The sequence below is a fragment of the Rhinoraja longicauda genome, chromosome 3 (assembly GCF_053455715.1).
Source record: "Rhinoraja longicauda isolate Sanriku21f chromosome 3, sRhiLon1.1, whole genome shotgun sequence".
In the NCBI taxonomy this organism is placed as follows: domain Eukaryota; kingdom Metazoa; phylum Chordata; class Chondrichthyes; order Rajiformes; family Arhynchobatidae; genus Rhinoraja; species Rhinoraja longicauda.
Genome location: NC_135955.1, coordinates 66,178,810 through 66,201,007, shown reverse-complemented (window position 1 = coordinate 66,201,007; position 22,198 = coordinate 66,178,810).

Sequence of the window (22,198 nt, the reverse complement as noted above, 5' to 3'; positions counted from 1 at the left end):
TCAAGCATTACTGTACTGGAAAAAAAAGACTACTCTGTTTCTTGTCAACCAACTTTCAATACATGCCATTATCCCCAAGTCCATGCACTTTGATTTACACACAAAAACATTTTATCAAAGGCTTTCTGAAAATCCAAGTACACTGCATCCAGTCATTTTATCTTATCAATTCTGCCAGTTATGTTCTCAAAACTCATCAGTGGGTTTATCAAACACAAATTCCATTTTCACTTTATCTAATCCCACTGTTATTCTGTTATCACATCCTTAATTTAGCCGCCAGCATCTCTCTTACAACTGGCATCAGGAAAGCAGGTCCTTGATTTCCTCTTTTCTTTCTTAGTTCTGTTTTTAACAGTGAGGCTACAGCCTACAGGAGTTATTCCATAATCAAGAGATAAAAGTCAAGAGGGGTGGGCAGACAGGTGGCACAGTGGTAGCGTTGCCTTACAGTGCCAGAGACCTGGGTTCAATGCTGACTAAGGGTGCTGTCTGTACTGAGTTTATACATTACGTATGGGTTTTCTCCGGGTGCTCCGGTTTCCTCCAACACTCCAAAGACGTACACGTTTGTAGGTTAATTGGCTTCTGTAAATTGTAAATGTTCCCTCGTGTGTAGGATAATGCTGGTGTATGGGCTGTTCCCTGGTCGGCCTAGATTCAGTGGGCCAAAGGGCCTATTTCCATGCTGTATCTAAAGTCTAAAGCAGCACAAAAGATATGTAAAGATGGCACTAATACTCAGTGAGGAGGAACTGTTATTGCCATTTCATATTGACTGAGGTCTTATGAAGGGGAAGTTAAGGATTCAGTTGCATAGAGATGAGCAGAGACCCAGTTCCCAGAGTTTAACAATGAGTTTAAGGGGATGATGATGTTGAACGCTAGGCTGTGTTTGATGAAGAGCCTGATGTAGGTGTTCTTGTTATACAAGTAGTCCAGTGTAGAGTGGAGAGTAGGCAGATTGCATTTGCTGTTGCTCTATTGTAGTGATAGGAGAATTGGAGTGGCTCAATATTCTTACTAGGCAGGAGTTAATATGCGTTGTAACTAACCTCTTGCAGCACTTCATCACAATGGACATGTTTGCCTCCAGTGGGAGGTCATTGAGGTATGACATCTTGCTCTTCTTGGGCACTGGTATCATGGATGGTCTTTTAAAGCAGTTGGAGACCTTGGACATTTGTGGTTAGTGGTTGAAGTTGTCTGTGAAAATTACAGCCGGTTGTTCTGCAGGGCTTTTAAGGACACGACGAGGTATACTGTCAGGGCCGAACGTTTCTGAAGGTTTACCCTCATGAAGAATCTTCTGAAGTCAGCCATCAAGATTGAGACCGCAGTGTCATTGGAGACTGTGGGGGCTTATGAAGGTACATTGTTGTTCTCTATTTTAAAGTGAGCATAGAAACGTTGAGTTTGTTCAGGAGTGATGCTTTGCTGTAACTTGAGCTATAGCCTTCACCTTATAGGAAGTGATGGTGTGTAAGCCCTGCCTCGGTTGCCAAAACCCATCTGATTCTCCACTTTGGGCTGTAAATGTCTCAATAGCCTTCTTGAGGTCGTATCTGGACTTCTTATAGCCTGACTTGAATCAAAAGAGATCTGAAAAATCACACCCGAGACATTTAATATTTCCATCCCCAACCTCTGTTATTCTGGGATACATATTATCAGGCCTTGGGGATCTATTAGCTTTTGGTGCCATTAATTTATCTGGCAAAATTATCTGACTAAATTCCCTTTAGTTCCTCATCTTCATTAGATTTGTGGTTCACTAACCTTACGGGAACATTATTTATGTCCTCTTCCGTGTTAGATTGCTCTGTCATTTTCTTGCAGCATATTATGAATTTGTCTTTTCCGACTGTGGGGGACTTACACTCAGAACATGGAGCATAGAAAACTACAGCACAAGGACAGGCCCCTTTCCTCACAATATCTGTGCCAAGATAAACTAATCTCAACTGCCTGTGCATAATACATACTGTATCCCTCCACTCCCTGCATATACATGTGCCTATCTAAAAGCCACTTAAACACCACTAGTGTATATGTTTCCACTTCCACTCCTGGCAGCGCATGCCTGGCACCCACCACCTGTGTGAAAAAAACTTGCCCCACATCTCTCCTTTAAACCTTGCCCCTTTCACCTTAAAGCTTCTCCCTCTAGTCTTTGACATTTCCATCATGGGAAAAAGGCTTTGACTATCTACTCTACCCATGCCTCCCCTCAACCTTCGGCGTTGCAAAGAAAGCAGTGAAAATCTGTCCTACCTCTAATTATAGCCAATACCCTTTAATCCAGGCAGCATTCTAGTAAACATCTTCTGCACTCTCTCCAAAGCCTCCTGTAATGGCAAAACATTATTTCTGTAATGGGGGTCCAGAACTGCATGTAATACTGTTGCAAACTTTCCTCACAAAGCAATAAACTTTTCTGTAAAGTGTTCGACAAAATACCCCAGTGAAGAAACCTTTTCACAAACCCAGTCACGATGGGCACCTATGGTGTTTATTCACAGATTTACCTGGCTGGTCAAATGTCACAGAGCTCATTTTAAAATTCAACCTTATAGGTCTTAATCACCATGCATTGCATACTAGTTCAGAAGCTACAAAAATAAAAGATAATAAGAATTTTCAAATCCCTTAAAGCCAAAAGAAACTAAAAGACTAAAATAAACTAAAAGAAATTCCCAGAACTAAATACCATTTCATCTCAATACAACATAGGAAATATCTAAACAAGGTAAAAAATGGACTCCTAAAGTCACACAGCATGTAAGCAAGGAATTCAGCTCAACTTGTCCACGGCAACCTAGATGCCTCATCTAAGCCAGTCCAATTTGCCCACATTTAGCCCATATCCCTCTTAACCTTTCCTTTCCATGTACCTGTCCAAATGTATTTTAAACGATGTTATTGAATCTGCCCAACTTTTTCCTCAGAAGCTAGACATATATGATATATATATGATATGATATGATATGATCAGCGAGACAGGCAGGATCTCTGGAGAGAAGGAATAGGTAACTATTTCCTCAGGTAGCTTGTTCCATACACCCACAGCCAACTATATGAAAAGGTTGACCCTCAGGGACCTGTTAAATTTTTCCCTCTCACCTTAAATCTATGCCCCCTCCTTAAATCTATTATCTTATTGGATATGTCATTATTCCCTTAATTTGTCATTACAATGGTCCTATTATGGCCTAGCGGTTTCTTACAAAGATCATGCTTCTTGAGACTGGCAGTAGGAAGTGGTTTTAGTCAGGGAATAATGATGTAAAATGGGACTAACCTCACTCTGCTGTGATATGGCTGCAACTTTAATGTGTTCAGAAATTAATTGCAGAGTTCTGATTATTTGGAAAGCTAGCCTCAAGAAAATCATGCGATTTGTAAAAGTAATGGTATCTAGACTACAGGTACCGAACTTACAGTTGATTTTCTCCCCAAAACACGTTTGCTTTTGTCCACTAGCTTAATGGTTGTCAGGATCTGATGTATTCCAAAAACACCTTGTACGTATTTTGCAAAAATACAATTTCTCAGCACAATGAAAGTGAATTCAGGAGCACTTTGAGGTCAATTGTATTCAGGGGACAGTTTGATCAATATCTGTACATCCCAGCCTGTTGTGCTCAAGTGGATTAATTGGACTATCAAAAATTCAGTTCCTGTTGATGAAGTTATGTTGGTGAAATTGTGATAAATTTGCATTTTGAATTAAACGTTGTGTTAAGTAGTTGTGCTTAAAAAAGTAACAAAAAGACAGGAATACCCCACTGGGTGATGTTTCCATTAATAATTTGTATGTTATATGCTGGCATTGTTGAGAATCAGTTCAGCTGAGATTTAAAAATTACATAAATTATGAAAGTGGTGAATAAATAAATTATGCTGCCAGAAGTGAAAACTTTAAAAAAACTTATTTTGGGAATCATTTAAGACATTGTCTAGCAATGACTGAGAAATGTAACTGATGCATGTTAACTGTCTGCTTCAGCAAAATTAGATTTGACTGTAAACTTTTCTGAAAGCCAAAGCAAGGTTTTCAAAAATTATTCTCAAAATTATTTAACAAAATTTTCAGACTTAAGGCAACTGAGATTGTTATTCAAGTGGGAGTGTTGTTCAAGTCAGTATATTCAGGTCATTTAACTTTTGGCAGTGAAAGTCCTCACTGTACCTTTGAGTCCTAGTAACAGGATGTATGATGGGCAATGCTCAGTTTGCACCACAACCATTTTGCTGCTAGTGGCTATAACGCCTCCACTAATCACTATCATTGCCATGTCAGATGGTGAAGGGGAACTTCCACATGAAGCATATATTTAGCTTAGGTGAAGGTACTAATATGTAACAGTATGTATAGCTAGAGAAAGATTGCAGCTATAGATAGACACAAAATGCTGGAGTAATATCAACATTACTGAGCCTTCAATTATCAACATTCAATGGAACAATGGGGCAGCTAGTAAAGTTGCTGTTTCACAGCACCAAAGACATGAGTTCAATCCTGAACTCGGGTGTTGTCTGCCTGGAGTTTGCACATTCTTCCTGTGATGGCGTAGATTTCTTCTGGGTGCTCCCACGTTTTCTCCCATTTCCCAAAGATGTGCCGGTTTGTACATTTATTTAATGTGTGAGGAGTGGATGAGAAAGTGGGATAACTAGTTTGAATGATGGTCGGCTTGGACTCAGAGGGCTGAAGGGCCTGTTTTCGTGCTATATCTCAACAACTAAAACTAAGTGTTACCTGTCATGCGTTGCCCTGCCTCTCCCATTTTCCTTCCTCTCTACAATCAGCCTGAAGAAGGGTCTCAACCCAAAACATTGCTTATCCATGTTCCCCAGGGATGATGCCTGACTGCTGAGTTACTCCAGCACTTTGTGTATTAACCAGCATCTGCAGTTCATTGTTTCAACTAAATATTTTGTCACTTTTTTGATAAGATCAAGATTGAAACTGGGTATTTTGCAATAAGAGTACGTCTTCTGGACCTCCTACAGTAAATTTATTAAGCAGAGTACTCAATTCAGATGTGTAAGGAAATAGCATATGCCTGAGTTGGTGAGTTAACAAAATGTACAAGAAGTTCATCAGCATGCAGAAATAGTTGATGAACAAAGCAGTGCAATTGACAGAATTAAGTGGAAAAGTGTGAGTACCTCGATGATGGTTGAGCCTGTGAATGTTTGGTGAGCAGAGAAAATTAAACAGCTACTTTCAGTATAGATAGCATTTTTCTTCATAAGTGTTACTGAAGCTGCATTTCTTGATGAGAATGGAGAGTATTCCGTCATATTCCTAATTTGTCCCTTGTAAATGCAGGTGGCTCTTTTGGAGGATAAAAGTGAAATTTTCAGCACCTGAAACCCAGCCTCTGTCTGCTCTTCTTGCCGCAGTCTTTGTGTAGTTGGTCCAGTTAAATCTCTGATCGTTGGTGACCACCACTGCTCCACTCACCAATATTGAGGGTGTGAAACCTGATTTTGATAAAGCAATTAAATTCCAATGACATTACTACTGCCAGAGACCAGGCCAGATTTCATTGGAAATGGTCATTGTCAGCCACTTGTGTTTGACAAATATTACTTTCCATTTTCACCCCATGCTTTATGCTTTATAAAAACCAGGTTTTATGTGGTGAATATGACACAAGCCATTCAAGAGTTTTCCTTTGATTCTCATTGACCTTAGTTTGACTCGGGTTCTATGATGTCATAATTTGTCAACTAATACTTTAATGTGAAGGGCAATCAATTGCATTTTAGTTTTGGAATTCATCTCTTTTGTCTATGTTTGCATTAAGTTTATAATATGGTCTGAAGCCCAATAGCTTAAAAAAAAACCCAACTAATTTGCATTAACAATAAAACTTGAAATGAATTAAAATATTGCAAGGGCACCAGGGGAGAATTTGAGAACAAAAGTAGAAGACATTAATAAAGGCAACCAAAATCATGCTTATAAGGTGAGCTTTGAAATGTAAAAAGGTAGAGGCCTGTGGGGGACATAGGACTTTGTGGGATAGTACTACTGAATGCTTTGGCAAAAAACATGGATAAGGAAGGAAGGTGAACTAATATCTATAATTGCAGGATGAGATTGTTCAAAACGGTTTAGAGGAGATTTCTGGTTTCTAACGAGGCAAGGTTAAGGAGAGGATTACAGATGAGGGCTGCAAATTTTGGCTCTCCTGCATTTATCGATTGTACGAGAGATTTGTGCTTTCAACAGCTCTTCAAAGTTGCCAAAATCTATAAGTAATGTGCTATGTGCTGAAGGACATTGTAAATCAGTAGCCTTCCCCTTGGAGTGTAGCATGACTGAAAATGATCAGCGAGCATACAAAACATTACAAGCTTCTGGAAGAGAGGCCAAAAGATTCTCAGCAGGTGAGGGGGGAAAGATTTAATACGAACCTGAGGGGTAACTTTTTCATGCAATTGGTTGTAGGTATATAGAACGAGTTGTCGGAGGTGGTGTTGAGGCAGGTCCTATCGCAATGTTTAGACAGGAAACATTTAGACAGATAAATGAGACGGGTTTAGAGGGATATGGGCCAAATACAGTCAGGTGGGACTAGTGTAGATGGGACATGTTGGCCGGTGTGGACAAGTTGGGCCGAAGAGCCTGTTTCCACACTGTAAGACTCTATGTATCACTCTAGGAAAAGATCATATCCATCTGGTATTTTCAAAGAACAACGATGACTAAACTTAACTCTATATCAATCAGCTATGGGAGGAAAGGGAGAGATGGCTGGGACTCTGACAACCATGTTCACATTTCTCTGTCCTTAAAAGAGGTGGCAAGAGATTGACGGTCATGGAACATGGCATCTTTAATTAAGAAGGGATAGCAGGAAAAACTCAAATAATTACAGCCCAGTGATCCTTACATCAATGAAAAATTATTTGAAAAACTCTGAGGATCAGGATTAATCTGCTCTTGAAGAGGCAGTGATTAATCCAGAATAGACAGCAAGGCTTTATGAATGAAGAAGTGAGTAAATATATTCATGAGGGTTGATGTTGCTGTGGTCTAGATGAACATATGAAAGGTCTTTGATAAAGTCCTTCTTGAGAGACTGGTTCTAGTTTATTTTTAGTTTTAGAGATATGGTGTAGAAATAGGCCCTTTGGCCGACCGAGTCCGTGCCAACCAGCCATCACCCATACATTACTTCGATCATACACAGTAGGAGGAACTTACAGAAGCAAATTAACATACAAACCTGCATGTCTGGAATGTGGAAGAAAACGGAGTACCCGGAAAAAACCCTTGTAGTCACAGGAAGAACATACAAACTCCAAATAGATAGCACCCATAGTCAGGATCGAACCTGGGTCTCTGGCACTATAAGGCAGCAAATCTACTGCTGCGCCAATGTGCTGCCCTAAGCGCCCTGGTTTAAAAGATAAGGTAACCATGACAATTTGGCAAACTTGGATCCAAACGTACTTGTTGATGGGAGGCAGAAAATAATGGCTGAGAATTGTTTATGCAGTTGTAAGCCTGTGACCAGTGTACTGCAGGAAATGATGCTGGGACCCATGTTGCTTTTAATATAATTAACAATCTGGATGTGAATGAAGAAAGTAGATAAATAAGTTTGCAGATGGCACAAATTAGCAGCAATGTAGATTTTTTTTTTGTTTTTGAGGAGGTTAGTCTTTGTCCATAGAATGAAAATAATCAGTTAACAATATGGGTGAAAAATGGCAGACGGAATTTAATCTTGATAAATGTGATAAGTTTTGGGAGGATTGAACAGGAATAATAAGGATAGGATATACGCACGACTTTCGGAAGTGATGAGAAACAGAGGGATCATGGTGTATATGCCCAAGAATCTGTGAAGGCACCAGTACAGTTGGATATGGTGGTTAAGATGGAATGCTGGATGCTTGTTTTTCATGAGCTGGGGCACAGAACTTGAGAGCAGGAGTTTATTCACAACTATGTAAAACATTGGTTAGACCGCAGTTGTGTGCAGTTCTAGATGATACATGATAGGAAGGATAGAATCACGCTGCAAGAGGTGCAAAGAAGATTCAACAAGTTGTAGGATTTTCCTCGGCAAGATACCTGCTGGTATCAATCATAAAGCAATTATCACAAAGTCACTGATTTAAATAGGATACAAAGTTTATATAATTGGAGAATGATTACTATCAATTTAGTTTAGTTTAGTTTAGTTTAGTTAAGAGATACAGCACGGAAACAGGCCCTTCGTCCCACCATCCAGCAATCCCCGCACACTAACACTATCCTACACATACTAGAGATAATTTGCATTTATACCAAGCCAATTAACCAACAATCCTGTACGTCTTTGGAGTGTGGGAGGAAACCGAAGATCTCTTAGAAAACCCATGCGGGTCACGGGGAGAAAGCGCAAACTCAGTACAGCCAACACCCGTAGTCAGGATCGAACCTCGGTCTCTGCCACTCTAAGGCAGTAGCTCTACCGCTACGCCACCATGCCAATGTATTACTTTTCTTTTCGCCTGAGCATTGGTGTCTATAACCAGAAGCCCCAATTAGGAGGGGATTTAGAGGGAAGTTGAAGATTTTTTTTGTCACCTAGAGTTAGAAATCTGAAACAGGAGGAGGGTAATGGAGGAAGGTATTCTCACAATCTATCAGAAATGTTTGGATGAGCACCTTAAACAATGTGATACATGGTCCAGGTGCTGGAAATAGATTCATATAGATAGGTACTTGATTCTCAGCATGAACGCAGTAGGCAGATGAATCTGTTTCCATGCAATATGACTACAGGAAAAATGAAGGAGGTGGTGAGAACAATGGACATTTTTGTGATGAATTGAAGACGAAGAGAGACTTAATGTTGCAGGTAGTGGTGATGCCAGCTGTGAGATGGTGGCATCAGTGCAGAGTGAAATACAATACGTTTATTGTAACAGTAACTCACCATACATGTTCTTTTAACAATAGACGAGATTTGACTTGACTCATGAACTGAGTTTATGCTTTTTGTAAGCATGACTTTTTAGTTCTGAAAAATAACCTGGAAAAAGTGATTACCTGAAATAATTGAATTTGATGTTAAGTCTTGAGGCCTGTAATATGTTTAATCAGAGGATGAAAAGCTCTTCTTCAAGCTTATGTTAAGATTAATTGGAGCGGTGTGAGAGGCAAAATACAGGGAGGCAGGGTGGGATGGAGGATTAAAATGACAGACAATTGGAAGCTTGCCATCAATTTTGTGAAGCACACTCAGATTTCCCCTTTCTACCAGATACTATACATTTGTTGGATACTTCCAGCATTAAATTTTATTTCAGTTTACTAGCGACTGCAGTATTCTATATCTAGTATTATTTTATGTGTTATTGTATCTATTATTGTTTTTCATACACATGTTTTTCCTATTCCACATGGACATCGATGTTCTTTTATTCATTTCTCTTTACAGATTAGCTATGATTAACTACCCTCTCTCATCCAACACCAACAACATTTCATTGTTTAGATGCCCATAGACTCCACCCTATCACACACACCCTCACCATTCACTCATGGAGTCAGGACCTTCAGCCATACAGGCCCTTCAGTCCAAGACGACCAAGATACCCCATCTAAGCTACTCCCATGTGCCCGTATTTGATCTCTAAACTTGTTCTATGATGTATCCGTCCAGGTATCTTTTAAATTATGTTATAGTACCTGCCTCATCTACCTCCTCTGGCAGCTCATTCCGACCACCCTCTGAGTGAAAAAGTTGCCTCGCAGATTCCTATTAAATCACGCTCCAAAGAATAAAGCCTTAGCCTGCCCAATGTTTCACAATAGCTCAGGCCTTTGTGTCCTGCAAACATCCTCATAATTCTTCTCTGCACTCTTTCTAGCTTAATAACTTTCTTGCTATAGCAGCATAACCAGAATTAAACACCGCATTCCAAATGTGGTCTCACCAATGTCTTGTACAATTGTAACATAACATCCCAACTTCTATTCCCAATACTGACAGATGAAGCCAATATACCAAAAGTCTACTTGACCACCCTATCTATCTGTGATGTCACTTTCAGGGATCTATGTACCTGTACTCCTTGATCTATCTGCTCTACAACATTCCCCAGGTCCCTATCATTCACTGTGAAGATCCTGCTCTGGTTTGACTTCCCAAAATACAACACCTTGCAACTATCTGCAGTAAACTCCATAAGCCATACTTCAGCCCACTTGACCAGCTGATCAAGATCCTACTGTAATTTTTGAAAACTATCTTCAGTCTATGATACCATCTATTTTAGTGTCATCTGCCAACAAACCACAAACAGCAATGGCCCCAGCACCTATTCTTAAGGCACACCAGTAGTCACAATGCTCCATGGAGAGAGAATTAGAAGCAATTCTTTAGACTTGAGGGATACAGTGTGGGAACAGGCCCTTTGGGCCACTGGCTCTGACCAGCGATCACCCCCCCCCCACCCCTCCCACCGTACACTAACACTATCCTACACACGAGAGACAATTTACAATTTTTACTGAAGCCAATTAACCTGCAAACCTGTACCTTGGTGTGTGGGAGGAATCTGGAGCACCCAGCAAAAACCCACGTAGTCACAGGAAGAATGTACAAACTCGGTACAGACAGCACCTGTGTTCAGGATTGAAACTGGATCTCTGGCGCTGTAAGGCAGCAACTCTACCACTGTGCTACTGTGCCACCCCAATTCTATTGTAAATTTTAAAGATAAATTGGGTGAAATATTAATGGGAAGAAACTGGACAGAATAATATAGGAAGATCAAGGCGCAGCACTTATTAAATGACTATTTAAAAGCTTTTGTATGGTGAGCTGGATGTCTCCTTTTGTACTGCATCATTCCATAATTCCAGGCTTGGGAGCAAGCCTGGAGTCCCTAAAGACTAAATTCTAAACAAGCTTAGGAGTCCGTGGATAATTTAAAGTTAGAGATAGACAAATTCTAGATTGGAACAGGTGTCAAGCGTTATGGGGGGTAGGCAGAAAAATGGGATTTGGAGGCAGCGATCAGCCATGGTGTAGACTTGATGGGCCGAATGGCTTAATTCTACTCCTATAACTTGTGAATATGAACTTGAGTTGAGAAAGAGTTTGGTTCATTTTCAATAATATGAGGTTATTCTTCACTTGGTAAAAAAAAATCCCAACTTCAACTTTTGGCTCATCAATAATTCATACCTATGTTACAGCACTAACTATGAAATTTCGCTCTTTGGGGAGCAGGTAACATTCATAGTGTTATAACTGAATTTATTGCATATTTAAATATATTTTTCCAAAATTTAGTTTTGCTAACTGCATTGTTATTTCCTCTTCATCGAAGCCTTTAAAAAAAATCAGCATATTGCATTTTCCTCCTCCAATCTCTTTGAAGTCAGTAAACAGCTGTGATTTGGCTTTCAACCAAAATATGGTGCTTTGTGTGTTACAATTAAATTAGTACCCAGAATATTGACTTCATTTGTTCTATATTTCATCAAATATAATCCCTTGATGCATGTTATGATTGACGCCACTTTTAAATAGGTCCCCCTGCTTTGCCACTGCTCCTTTGCAGTACATAGAATTAATTTGAATGTTCCCGAGTGCTCTGCCTTTGCTGATTGTTTTCACTATCTTTAAATGAAACAAAGTATTTCCTTTAACTTCAACTAAGTTATCACTTGGTAAAACATATTTCATCAATAGATCAACATTAATATTGAGGTGGACGGTACAGATGTATTGCATGGACAATGAATAATATGTATTGCATTGTTGTGACTTAAATATAATTCAAGGCAATTGAGAAAATAAGTCTGATATCTTTTAGAAATCAGAATTTTGAGTCGCTGGCGTTAATCTCTCACACTAGCCCCTTTTAGGATTACCACTCAGATTAGGTATTTCGGTAAATTAAGCAGCTCATTTACCAAACTGCATGATAAATGGACAGCACAAATGACATTTTAATTTTGTTTCTCTTTCTTTCCACAGCTTGTTAGCATCGGCAACTTGGGCTGAAGGGCCTGTTTCCCATGCTGTAGTACTCCATGAGCTGCACCATGGTCTGTTTATTGCATTTCCCAGTTACTTTATTTAGTTCAGAAAAATCTCAATTAGCAAACCATAAATTTATATATCTATGGGCCGAATGGCGTCTTTCTTTTTAAACCCTGAAAGCAAGACGCTGAGGCAAAATAATTGAGATGGTGGAAAAGCAAAATTCAAAAAAGATGATGCTAGAAATACGTGGCTAGTCAGATGGCATCCATGGAGATGAATACACAGTTAACATAGAATATAGACCATCTAACAGTACAGCACAGGAACAGGTTCTTCGGTCCACAATGTCTGTGCTGAACATGATGCAAATTTAAACTAATTTCCTCTGTCAGCATGTGATCCATGTCCCTGCGTTCCCTGCATACCCATGTGCCTATCTAAAGGCCTCTTAAATGCCACAATCGTAACTGCCTCCACTACGAGTGTTGGCAGCATGCTTCAGGAACCCACTATTCACTGTGTAAGAAACCTGCCCCACTCATCTCCTTTGCCCATTCTGGGAAAAAAGTTCTGATATCCATCAAATTAATTTTGCAAACAAGCTGACTCATAAACAGTCATTATATTTCATGAATTTCGTGCTTTTGGCTGAAGATGTTTTCAGAAGTTCAGCTTATCATTAGCACTCCTATGCTGAGCTCCACCATCATTGTTCAGGATATTTTTGGAGAGATGATGGAGCTCAGTGTGTGAATACTGAAGACATAAATCACCAAGTTCATACTGAACATTGGCTGCCATATCCTTTAGAAGTGCTGAATACATAAGTCTCCTTGTCACCTCTGGAAATCTCCATCATCGCAGAAGCTAATCCAGCTACCAGATCAAACCAGTGGCAGTTAGTGAGTGAACCGACATGAGTTTGTCTTCAACGATCTTCACAAAAGATGCATCTGTTCATGATAGTACATTATATTCATTGCGCAAACCTTGTGGAAACAAAAGCCCATCTTCACCCAAAGCACAATCCTTTCTGTAACGCGGCATTATAGTTCTGCTAAATGTAACGGAATCAGAATAGATTTAGTAAACACAAAAAGCTGTTCATCCATGAGGTGAAAATGGATCATTGCCAGCATCAGAAATTCATATCCCTCATGCCACCAATGCTATCAAGCAAGGAGATCAGCTCTGGCTCAATGAGGAGTGCATAAGAGGATCCTGGGAGTACCATCAGGCATATCTAAAAATGATGAGATTCTACCTAGTGAAGCTGTGATAGAAAGCTCTCTGTTGCTAAATGCAAAAACAGCATTCAATAGATGGAATTAAGCAATTTTAAGACCAACAGGTCAGATTGAAACTCTGCGATATAACTTTGTCTCATCATGAATGGTGGTGGACAATCAAACAGCTAGCGGGAACAGGTGCCTCCAAAATTATCTCTGTACTCACTGATGTGGGACCACATTTTCAGTGAACTTCCATGGATAACACTAAAGAAAACCGACATCTGCCAAATCAAATAGTTATATTTGATGAGGAACACAAATCATCTACATTATTGACAGCTGTTACTATAGGTTGATGATTGAGCGAAACATTTATTGTTCATATGGAACTTTTTCTACTTCACAAAAAAGGGAATTTGCTGTAATGTATCCCAGCAAATTTGGAATTACAGTTTAGCAGTATTAGAAATGTGGGTTTATCTACATTGGTTGGATACATTGTCTCAGAAATGAATCAACCCATATTTATATTCCACAGAGAATGATATATTTTTAGCAATAAAATGAGCTCGTGCTTTCAAGGATGCCGAAAGGGAATTCCGGAGTAAACTAAAGTCACAAAGCAATGACACGGACAATCGTCCATTGCGGCAAGTCTTGTATGCTGTAATTGGTTAGAAGGTGAACTCAGGCAGTATCATCAGCAGTAACATGTCCCTCCCCGATAATCTCTATGAGCAGAAGGTCGGTGGAACGACGACACTTGCTCCGTTAATCTTGGGTGCTCCTTTGCCAATGGTTAATGTAAGAGCAGCTTTTCTGAGAGTCAAAGCATGAGCAACTGGTTCAGATGAAGTGCCCAGCTTTGTCCTCAGACCAGCTGGCAGGACTATTCACTGATATATTTAATCTCTCACTACTACATTCTGAAGTCCCTGCCTGTTTTAAGAAGACTACTATCATCCTGGTGTCAAACAACGCAAGGTAGTGTCCCATAATGACTATCACCCAGTGGTTCTGACATCTACTATCATGAAGTGCTTTGAGAGATTGGTGATGGCACACATTAATCCTCGCCTCTTAGACAATCTTGATCCACTGCAGTTTGCTTCTTGTTGTTAGAGGTCCATAGCAGATGCCATCTCCCTGGGCCTTCATTCTTCCCTGGAACATCTAGATAATAATGGTACATCAGACTCCTATTTATTCACTACTGCTCCGTGTTCAGCACCATAATTCCATCCAACATCATCTCAAAAATCCTGGACCTATGAATCAATATCCCCTCTGCTACTGAATCCTCGACTTTCTGATGCATAGACCGCAAACTGTGAGGATTGGTAGCAATGAATCTTCCACAATAATTCTCAACACCAGTGCCCCACAAGCATGCGATCTCAACCCCTTACCGTTCTCCTTGCACTCAAAACTATGCAAGTAAATTCTGCTCTAACTCCATCCACAAGTTTGCAGATGATACAACTGAAGTGGGCTGGATCTCGAAGAATGACTATATGAAGTATAGGAAGGAAATGGAGAGCTTAGTAACATGGTATCAAGACAACAACCACTCCCTCAATGTCTGCAAAATGAAGGAGCTAGTTATTGATTTCAGGGAGCGTGGTGGAGTGTAAACTTCACTTAGCATCATTGCTGCAAAACTGGAAATGGTTGATTTGGTAAATCAGATGCTTATTTGTCATTCATCGAGCTGGTGCTGATATACTTGTAAATGTCTAAGACTGGTGCAGAAAATAAATTTATCAATTTTGTTATACATGTCATTCAATGCACCGGATGAGTGAGTTGATCTTATGATGAATATAGTTAATACCTTACAATACATGAAACTAATTTGTTTTAAAATATTTTATATATAATGACGAAACATTCACAGTCAGAGATATAATTTATCCAATAATAGAATGAAGCTGCGAGACAGTTACACTAAATAGGATTTGTTCTGATGCAGTAAATTTCTTCCTGCAAAATAAAATGGCACAGTACATCAATAATGGAACCAGATTTAATGCCAATAGCCATTTCCTGATAACTGTGAAATGCAGATGGTTCTAGTGCAGATTGACATGAAATGCATGTGCACAATGCTGTGTGTCCTATGGAGAGCTAGATAATTATTTGTCAAGTGCTGGTGACAGCTGAAGTAGCTTTGAAGCTACATACCCACTTAGGATATGCATCAACCTGTTCCAGCAGTGTCAATTATTACTGCAGGAACCCATCCATAACATACTCACAAGCTACAAATGCAATGAGTTATTTAAAAAAAACCCTGAATGTGGATCTCGTTGCTCTGAAACATATTTACTTGTGAACTAAACATTTAGAAGAAATAATAAATGCAGTGCAAGTTATTTAAAAATAAAAGTGAACTCTGAAGTCTTTCAGCCTGGAAGGCAATTATCTGTTAATGGTAACATGTCCTTCAAACTCTATTTCTTGAAAGGTCATTTTAAGCTACAGGCAAAGCTCTCCCACTTATTATGCATCTTGGATTGGATTGTACTAAAAAGACATGATACCATTCTGATAAGATGCTCATGAACATTGGGGAATCATTACATTTGCACTAAAGATTGGATGCCTCATACTTTCTTTGAATTTAAAATCAAACCATGTCACTATGTTCTCAGTTTTGCGTGTTTCCCTTTCCTGACTTTGAATGCACAATCTCTGTTCTGATCCTTCATCCCAAGTAACTGACAAGATGCAGCCAGCAGCAGTTTGCAGCAAGATTTTACTGGTACATGTATCTTTTTTTTTGGTGGAAACATTTCTACTGTATCCATGGAATCAAGCTTGATGTCCGGAAATTACAACCACAGCATTTCTCCTGAAACTGCAGCAGTCATAATAAGATTGAATTTCCATTGTCATAGCCATCAGCATGAAAAGGAATCTGTATAGCAGTTGACAATTTCATTGTCTCGTGTAACCTCTTGACAGACATTCCGCTCCCTTCTCGAAAACCTTAATGTATTACCATATCAGTACATTGTTAAAATGGCTTCTTTCATGGCAGTACGTTTATCGTTATCTGGACATTGAGTTCTGTTGACTCCCACAGATTTACAGCTGAATAATGAGGACTAATGAGTATATAACTACTGTAAGATTGTACACTGGGTTGCCTGGAAAACTGATCGGGGTCAAGATATATTCCTCACAGGGAACCTCTGTGGTCTGACCTCTTGCCTACACTTACTGGACCACCAGTGAATGTTGGAGCATGGAGATGTGGTGTGGGGGGGGGGGGGGGGGGGCAGAGGGAAGTGCAGAGCCTTGGGAAGAAGTCTACACATTAGCACACCCTTTCCTCCAAGGCTTTCAGGATGAAACCTGTATCCTCGATTCAACACAACACCCAGACAAGATTTTCCAACTTCGTTCAAATGTCCATTGCCCTGAAAATCTGTGGCTACTCTTGACCACTTATGCTTTAACTTTGGGATCGAATTCCTTTTGTAAACATTTTGCACAATAGACAATAGACAATAGACAATAGGTGCACGAGGAGGCCATTCGGCCCTTCGAGCCAGCACCGCCATTCAATGTGATCATGGCTGATCATTCTCAATCAGTACCCCGTTCCTGCCTTCTCCCCATACCCCCTGACTCTGCTATCCTTAAGAGCTCTATCTAGCTCTCTCTTGAATGCATTCAGAGAATTGGCCTCCACTGCCTTCTGAGGCAGAGAATTCCACAGATTCACAACTCTCTGACTGAAAAAGTTTTTCCTCATCTCAGTTCTAAATGGCCTGCCCCTTATTCTTAAACTGTGGCCCCTTGTTCTGGACACCCCCAAAATTGGGAACATGTTTCCTGCCTCTAACGTGTCCAACCCCTTAATAATCTTATACGTTTCGATAAGATCTCCTCTCATCCTTCACATGAAGTAAGCGGGAGAGCTGAAGGAAATATGACCAAAGTCATGGGTACTACTATTTTTAATCTGTCCTTGTACACCAGTCACTGAAAGTAAGCATGCAGGTAGAGCAGGCAGTTAAGTAAGCTAATGGCTTCCATCCTGAATGTCCACATAGTGACTCACATACTTATTAACTAAAGACAAGTTAGTAGACCAAATGAATCTACTTGGTCCATTAATTAGGAGAGAAGGAATAGGTGACGTTTCAGGTTGAGACCCTTCTTCAGACTGAATCAGTCTGAAGAAGGATCTCGACCTGAAACGTCACCCATTCCTTCTCTCCCGAGATGCTGCCTGACCCGTTGAATTACTCCAGCATTTTTTGTCTACCTTGGATTTTAACCAGCATCTGCAGTTTTTCTTCCTACTGGTCCATTAATTACTTTATTCCCTCTTTGTGCCTTGAACCTTAACTGGACCATTTTTCGAGCAGATAACAAGGAGGGTTTTTGGAGGGCAGTGCTTTTGAGAGTCAAATGTCAAGAGAGTCAAGAGTCAAGCATCTACATAGATATCTACCTAGATTTATCTAGACTACGAGTAATCTATTTAGATTTTAACAATGATTTTAACAAATCCATGTGGTAGACTGGTCAAAAAATTAAAATCTCATGGGATCAAAAGACAACTCAAATTAGACCCAAAATTGTCGCATAATCAGGATATAGCAGCTAATGATTGACTCGATGCCTGACTGGCGGGTAGAGACAGAAACATCCTAACATGGATGTGTACTTGAAAAGCCAATAAGGCCAGAAGTAGACAGAGTGAGATTAGTATGAGTAGATCTATTCAACCAGCACAGGTGAGATGTGCTCAATGACCTCCTCTTCATAAGGTCATAAGGAATAGGAGTAGGATTAGGCCATTCGGCTCATCAAGTCTACTCTGCCATTCAATCACGGCTGATCTATCTCTCCCACCTTATCCATTCTCTTGCCTTCTCCCCATAACCTCTGACACCTATACTAATCAAGAATCTATCTATCTCTGCCTTAAATATATCCACTGATTTGGCCTCCACAGCCTCTTATGTCATAGCTTTTTCCATGTTGTTTCTGCTAAATCTACAAGACATTGTCTAGCTACATTCAGGCAGCAAGTTGGTCATTACCCTGAGTCTAAGCCAATTTTGGATCTACTTTGTCAGTCTTCCTCAGATTCCATAAGTTTTTAATTTTTTGACCTGTCTGCGACATGGGATCTTGTTAAAACCATTGCTAAAATCTAAGTAGATTACATCGGGTGGTGCCGCACAATGGCTGCCTTGCCAACAGTCTGTCTCATCCCTTTCTCTCTTTGTTGTTTTATAATCTGTAGTTAAATGGTGCTTTAGTGTATCTTTAGTTTTGAAACTTTTTTTTATCTCTTTCCTCGACGGAGATGCGACTTTTTCCTTATCATATCTCCGTCTGCACTGCAGCCTAATATCGTGGAACTGGTGGCCTCTTGCTGGGGATCGACCTTGGGAGCCCCAACTGCGGGAGCCTGCGGATTTAACATTTCGGAGCTGGCAGTCTCTGTCAGGGATCGACTCAGAAGCTTCAACCGTGGAAGCCTGCGGACTTAACATCGTGGAGCTCACGAATCCTGGTTAGGGACCGGCTTCGGGAGCTCCAACCGCATGAGCTTAGACCGCCCCGATCACGGGAGCTTTGATCGCCCCGAAGCAGAAGCTTCGATCGCCGGCTGCGGAAGTTTCAATCGGCGGAACATTCAACTCCGCCGACCGCGGGAGTAAAAGGAGGAAAGAGGAAGACTTTATTGCCTTCCATCACAGTGAGGAATGTGAAGGAGCCACTATGATGGATGTTTATGTTAAATCTTTATGTGGTTGCATGTTTTGTTGCTTTTTTGGTATGACTGGCAAATCAAATTCCTCGTACGATTTACATACTTGTTTTAATTTCATACTTGACTAATAAAAACCAATTACAATTACAAAATCAATTACAATTACAATTTCAATTACAATCCCTCACTAAACCACCAGATTATGACAGGACATTATGTTACAACCTCAAAGAAAGAGGCCATTCATCTTGTTAACTCCATGCTGCCTCCGAGCAGGCTCCAAATGGAGCAATCGCATAAATCGTGGTTGCCCGCTTCTTATTTCTGTGCGACCCTAACATCACAAAGATGTCAAATAAACATTCAAAAAATCACATAAGTCCTTCAGCTATTCACTGTAGACTGGTACCATTGGCCAGTCGTTCTGATTTCAGGCATGTCAAAAGAGTTATTAGCTGTGCCAAAGATGCTTTTAATAAAAGTATAGATGTTTCTTCAAGCTCTATCAAAAACTGGTACTTTCAGGTTTTGATGGAAACCGTAATAACAAATGTTCTGAAGCTCAGACTAGGTTTGAACCTATCCCTCCATTCCAACACCAATGTGGAAAGCAAAAGGCCGGCTTTTGGATAATTTACATTTGCCTTAATTTTAAAAAAGCCAAAGAAATAAAATAAGGATGCCATAATTCCTCACTTCTCTCGGCACAGGATTTGGTGAAACATAGTTACACCAGTTGCCTGTTCGTTATTTAGTTCCTGTAATTTCCATTCATACAGAGGATAGCTGCTCCATTTGATATGGTTCATTAAGAAAGGACTGACAGTTTGATGTCAACCATCATCTATCTTCCTCATTTACTAACTCACAAAGTATGCCAGTATAAAGCTGATTAACTTGCTGGTGGAAGTCGAGCACATAAATTTTAAATGGCCAGTTCGTACACTGCAGTCAATTCCCATCTGGTCAATTGTGCACTGGAAGGCAGCTTCCTCACAGAAAGAGGCCCAACCTACAATTTAAAACTGCTTTCAGCCGCTCCATAGGGATTTCTTAATGAAAGTGATGCAGCACTGTGAAGTTCCTGCTCTGCACCTGGGGTTGGTGTCCCAGATACACCTTTAAAATTACATCTGCATGTTAAGAACATGAAAGGTCTAGTCTGCCTTCATGGGACAAGCAGAGTCTTTGGCTTGCCACAGGTCTGCTTCTCAAAATTCCTATAAGAAGGGTTGTGCTTGCTTTTATTGCATTTCAAAACAGACAACCACTTTGTAATTTCTACTCATAGGAGGGCAGAACTCCAGAAGTTGTTTTCAGTGACTTGGTGTGAGTCAGGAGTCTCTTCTCCAACATGGAGCTCATGGAATTCAGTGAAGGAATGAGAACTCCACCCACGACCTGACCAAAACCTGTGCAAGAAACATGTCAGAAAATCTGCAGGAGGTTGTCGGAGCCTTCAGCACATTATCCTGTATGAAACCAGAGCTTTAAAATGTCTGTTCATAGTTTTTGTTTTTGTAAGATTTGAGATTTTCTTTTCTTTAAAATGAATTCTTTTTTTTAATAGAAAAATTCAGTTGTTTTATTTAAACTATGTCATAGAGAGTCATTGAGTCATGGAGTGTGGAAACAGGCCCTTCAGCCCAACTTGCCCACATCGACCATCATATCCCATTTGCACTAGTTCCACCAGCCTCCGTTTGGCCCATATCCCTCTAAACCTGTCCTATCCATTTCTTTAACCATTTTGATTAACTTCAGAGGTTTCACTTTATTGATTGTTATATTTATTTTCTCAATTGATGAGCAGGGTTAATTTTGTCCATCTAGTGTAATATTAACCCCTGAGATACCATCTTTTGACAGGCTGGGTTTATTCTCACTGGAACACGGGAGGCTGAGGGGTGATCTTACAAAGGTTTGTTAAATTCTGAGGGGTATAGATAGGATGAATAGCCCAAATCTTTATTCCAGGGAAGGAGTATCAAGAACCAAAGGGCACAATTTTAAGATGAAAAAGGAACAAAAATGTCACAATTGTAAACAATCTGCCAGAGGAAGTGGTGGAGGCAGATACAATTGCAATATTTACAAGGCATTTGAACAGGCATGCAAATGCCACATATCATAGAAACATAGAAACATAGAAACATAGAAAATAGGTGCAGGAGTAGGCCATTCGGCCCTTCGAGCTTGCACCGCCATTCAATATGATCATTGCTGATCATCCAACTCAGTATCCTGTACCTGCCTTCTCTCCATACCCCCTTTAGCCACAAGGGCCACATCTAACTCCCTCTTAAATATAGCCAATGAACTGGCCTCAACTACCTTCTGTGGCAGAGAATTCCACAGATTCACCACTCTGTGTGAAAAAAACTTTCTCATCTCAGACCTAAAAGACTTCCCCCTTATCCTTAAGCTGTGACCCCTTGTTCTGGACTTCCCCAACATCGGGAACAATCTGGAACAATCTTCCTGCATCTAGCCTGTCCAACCCCTTAAGAATTTTGTAAGTTTCTATAAGATCCCCTCTCACTCTTCTAAATTCCAGCGAGTACAAACCGAGTCTATCCAGTCTTTCTTCATATGAAAGTCCTGCCATCCCAGGAATCAATCTGGTGAACCTTCTCTGTACTCCCTCTATGGCAAGAATGTCTTTCCTCAGATTAGGAGCCCAAAACTGTACGCAATACTCCAGGTGTGGTCTCACCAATGCCCTGTACAACTGCAGCAGAACCTCCCTGCTCCTGTACTCAAATCCCCTCGCTATGAATGCCAACATACCATACGCTTTCTTCACTGCCTGCTGCACCTGCATGCCTACTTTCAATGACTGATGTACCACGACACCCAGGTCTCGTTGTATCTCCCCTTTTCCTAATCGGCCACCATTCAGATAATAGTCTGCTTTTCTGTTCTTGCCACCAAAGTGGATAACCTCACATTTATCCACATTATACTGCATCTGCCATGCATTTGCCCACTCACCTAACCTATCCAAGTCACCTTGAAGCCTCCTAGCATCCTCCTCACAGCTAACACTGCCCCCCAGCTTCGTGTCATCCGCAAACTTGGAGATATTGCATTCAATTCCCTCGTCCAAATCATTAATATATATTGTAAATAGCTGGGGTCCCAGCACTGAGCCTTGCGGTACCCCACTAGTCACTCAGGCATATCAACTTAGGCATATACTACAT